The following is a 4,976-nucleotide window of genomic DNA, read 5'->3' as shown; positions in this document are numbered from 1 at the left end:
TTCTGATATGATAGATGCCAGATGGACACACTTGACCATTAGAAGCAAGGGGGGTGCAATTATTGTAAGGGGAGGCAATGTCAGAATGGCAGCCAGAGGATCCCCACCTGCAGAGAGTCATAGAGATGGTTAAAGATAGTCCTACAACTATAAGAAAATGAATTCTGCCAACGATATGAATGAATTTGGAAACATTCCTCTCTAGGACTTCCATATAAGAGCCCAGTACACATTTTGATTTCAGCCTTGTGACACCCTCAGAGGAGAATCCAGCCAAATCCACCAAAACATCTAACCTACAGAACTGTGAGATAATAAATAGGTGTTCTAAACCACTAGATGTGTGATAATTTGGTATGAAGCAAAAGAAAACCAAAGCAACCTGTTATATGTTGCAGTGTCCCCAATCTATAGAATATATGGGTTCAGGAACCAAGGGGTCGAATTAGGACAGCCTCTCTTACCATCACTCTCAGCGATGCACTGTTTCCTGTCCCCAAAATGTTAGGCTCTGTCATTCTAGAAGGTCTGGTTCCCATATGAGAAATGAATGCATCAGGAATACAGTGAGATTCCCAATCAATTTTAAGCTATTGCTGAAGCCCAATAACTTCTGGTTCCCTGTGCCAAGAGTCCAGCAGACAAGGAAAAGAGTCGCCATCATGGCAGGTGTAATTGGTCCTGATCATCCAGAAGAGATAGGGCTTGTCTTACTCACAGAAAAAAGGAAAAATATATTTGGCACCTAAGTAATCCACTAGGGTGCCTCTTGGTATTCTTCTGGCCCATTGTTGACAGCAAATGGACACATACAGCATCCACATCCCCAAAAGCAAAGTAGCCAAGGGCTTCAGGGGTGAGGGACTGGGTGAAACCACTGTAAGTCTCTTAGACCAATAGATGCGCTAACTGGGGGAGAAGGGATCTAGAGTCGGCAGCAGAGCCGGGAGGCAACGAGTGGCAGTTGCAGCCTCAAGACCAGCTGCAGCAGGGGTCAGGGGACTAGAGTTGGTCCAATTAACTTTCCTCATATGACGTTCCCAAGGCAGAGAGACCAACAGGAATCAAATCCTAGAGGAGCTGTTCTCAAATGAGGCAAGCATAATATTCAAAACAAAGGGATCAGAGTGTTGCAGAAGATTGGCTGTAGTGGACGATGGAGTCCACTTTCCAAATCTCACCCCCACATGCATCCCCAGTTTGGACCAAAACACTCATTCTTCCAGCAGCGGAAGGTAGTACCTGCTGAATCCTCACAGCTGAATGTCTCACAGCTGAACGTCTCTAGGAATTGCCCTCAACCCAAGGAGCAGCGTCATCTTCCCTGCGGGTAGCTCGCAACAAAGCCTGGTCCCCTCAGTTCTAGCTCTGAGGCAACCCTATCTCCAGAACTCCCTGTGGGCTTGGTTGGTGCAGCTGCACCACAGCTCAATGTCTCCGCTCATTCCTGCTTCTCTTGTTCCCTAAAGGAGATGAGAAGCCGCCGTTCTCAAAAGCATTCCCCCACAAGCTGACCACACACAAAGCTTGTAGTGCCTGGAAACTCAACCTATAATGTTACATGTTTTAATAAAAGAAGTCAGACTTTGGAGATAGATAGACCTAGGTTCAAACTAGCTCCAAGCTATGTAACTTTGGGAAAGTACTGAACTTGTTCCTCAGTAAAAACGGGTGGAAACAAGCCATTCAAATTCATGAATTCATGTATAATCACATCATCAACTATTATGGTTTTTGTTTATCACTGTTATCAAAGACTGTGAAAGGTAGGATTGGGTGTACACTGATCCTATGAAACAGTCTCACAGTGTTAACAAAGAACCTGATAGTCCAACACGAGCTCAAGCTTTCACCATTTTATCTCAAGAAAGTAGATGTGGGAGGGCAAAGGCAAGAGGGAAACATCATGCTTTGAAATTCATTGTTTTGATTTTGAACAAAGTAGAATTTGTGCCTTCCTGCTGCTGCTGACATATTCTAGCCTGCTTAACTTATCTCAGGTTAGTCCATCATATCTTTGTAAAAATGACTTTGCAGTTTTTCAAAAGACCATGTAAGGACAGCCAGGAAGTCCCCTTTGGACACCAGTGACCCATTCTTTGGAAGGTGAAGCAGTGAGGTTGAAAGGCCCTGAGCAAATGCCCCCCAAGCATTGGAACACTCTTGGGAAGCTGTTACCCAAGCATTCAGGATGCCTGTTCTTTGCCCCCTCATCTTTCCCCCCACCTACTGCAGCATATTTTTGGAGACAGAGCAAGTTGTTTCAACATTGCAATAATTAAAGAGCAATCACCAAGAAAAAGCAAACAAATTAAACCCAAATGCATGTGGGATGTGGCACATTAGGAGGCTGTTTCTAGTTGGCAGACAAGAATTTATTTTTAAAGTTACAAGAATGTGTTTTCCAACGTGGTTTTCTCACTACCTAAAGTCCTGAGGGTTTTGCAGCAAAGGTGGCATTTACCCTCTTGAAGGAAATCCCCTAGGACTAAGCAAACTTCAGATGAACTCATCAGCTTAATCATGCGCATGACCATGAGATAAGAACAAGTGCAAAAATATTGCTGTGCTACCAAGAAGTCAAATATGCAAGAGAGGCCACACTGTACTTGGGGAAAGACACTCACAAGAAAGTCAGGAAAGCTGGAGAAAGCATGGTGGGGCAGGCACAAACGTCCAGCATTCAGAGTCAGGAAGGCTCTGAGCTTGAAACCTGACTTTACTCCCTGTAAAACTTTTTTTCTTTGCATGAAACCATTTGCTGCATCTAACACTCATGATATTTGCCTGGTGATAAACTAACAGAAAAAGATTCTAAACCATGTTTTATGCACCTTGTGAGTTGTGTATTACGACAGAGGGGCAACCCAACTAATAATTACATTACTAATAATTCTTTTCTGTTTATGCTGGTTTCAGTTCACTAAATATATGTACTACTCTCTTTAAAACATAAAAATGAAAAGCCAAACCCATTCAATATAGGAGACATAGAGGGATAGTAAGTAATCTTCTGGTTTATGGTATTTGAATATTCATGAGTTGAATAGATTTGAGGAGAAAGAACATCTAGCTGATGTTAGTTGAAATTGTAATGGACCATACTTTAAAAAATTTCTTCCTCTAATTAAAATGGAAACAAATATCCCAATGCTGAGGAAAAATTACTTCCACTTACAAGTAACCAGAGACCAATTGTCAAATTAGCTTTCACGCCTGTTAAAAACAACCACCACTGACAACCACCACTGACTTCCATATGACAAGAAGAGAGTCACTAATTGCCAGAAAACAGAACACCCAGGACAACCTATCTACACCCATGTCTCCTTGAGTAAGACCTCCTCAATGTCATGTTAATGTGGTCTCTCTCTCTCTCTCTCTCTCTCTCTCTCTCTCTCTCTCTCTCTCTCTCTCTCTCTCCCCCTTTATAATAGCATGAACAAACAGTAATTATAATAGTGATAGAGGTAATCACGCCAAGGAGATTAAGTATAATCATTATGACTAAGTAAACAATTGAAAGAACCCTGTTTTATGTTAATAAATCAATGAAGAAAAACTGCCTACTCATTTATGGCAGAGTGCCTATAATATGTAATTGTGTTTCGTGGTTTGTATTTCTTCTCCATCATAATACTTTATTCTTTTAGAAATAAGAGAATTCAGCAAAGGCAAAACTATATCTTCAGTGGCTAACACAGACTCTAACAGAGAGTAAAACCTTAATAATGGTAGTTTAAAGCATTAATAAAACTTTCATGGTGTGTATTTTATTAGAATAGTAATTATCGACAACTAAGAATAATAATAATAAACAGCTCTCTGGTAGGCCTTGAGCTAAGGGAGTTTATGTCATTTGAATCTTGTAACAAATCCCAATGAGGCAAGCAAAATATATATATAAAATATATATATATATATATTATCCTTGATGTGCAAATAAAAATAATGGGACAAAGAGTGCTTAAGTAATTGACACAAGCTCTCACAACTTATAAACGACAGAGCAGTGACTGAGACCTATGGAGGCTGAAACCTGTTGAAAACATGACCTGAAGGGTGTTAGGTAGGTCTCACTGTGGGATGGGCTTGTGACTGAGCTGCTGGTTGAACCTAAATGCTCATCCTCCTGTTCTCTTTGCATAAGGAGCCCCTGATGTTAGCAGGGCCAATAACCACCCAGAGAAAATACGTCATCTACTGACTTTCCTCGCAGCTGGGTGTGGCCGTGTGATGAGTTTCCAAGCACAGAAAATCTCAGAGATGATGTGCTGCCCTTCCAGGTGATGCTGTGCCTTCGGGAAGGACAGTTTGCCCTGCGCCCTCCCACCATGTCTACATCTCCACTTGTACTCGCAAGCCATGGGCAGAGCAAGCGATTTCAGTAAGTCTCAATCTGATCAGAGACGTGGAGCTCTTTCCCGACCCCATAGCCCACCATTGGGAATTACTTTCACTGAGTCTGTCAATGTTTACATTTGCTAAGTCCTAGTTTGAATCTTCTCAGGCACTGGAAACTATTGGCTACATCCTCCTTCTAGAAATCTTTTCCTCCCCTGGATTCTGGGAAGATGCTCTTTTCTGATGCTCTTTTCCAAATACATTTTTGGAAGCAACAGTTCATTCATTCAAGTTTATCACCTCAAAAAAAAAAAAAAAAGCCTACCTTTTCTCTGAAATGGGAGAATTAGATGCACAAACCTTTCCATGGTGAGATGTGCTGGAGATTAAAGAAGAAACTGTCCTTCATAATTCACACTCAGAAGTGGTGAAAAATAATCTGTTATTATCTACAGCAAAGAAAGAGTAATTTATAGCCGACTTTGAATACTTAATCATTAGGTCCAGTGACGTTGCTCATATTAACACAGCCAAAATAAATCAGCTGTAAATCCAAAGCAGACTTCAACATGGCATTGGGAAGATAAATCAACCGGGCCTGGCGTGAAAGAGTCTGTCTGTGAAACAGAATT

This window comes from Cynocephalus volans, chromosome 15, assembly GCF_027409185.1.
Source record: "Cynocephalus volans isolate mCynVol1 chromosome 15, mCynVol1.pri, whole genome shotgun sequence".
NCBI classification, from domain to species: domain Eukaryota; kingdom Metazoa; phylum Chordata; class Mammalia; order Dermoptera; family Cynocephalidae; genus Cynocephalus; species Cynocephalus volans.
The sequence above is the reverse complement of the archived record's forward strand: the minus strand, read 5'-3'. Positions refer to the sequence as shown.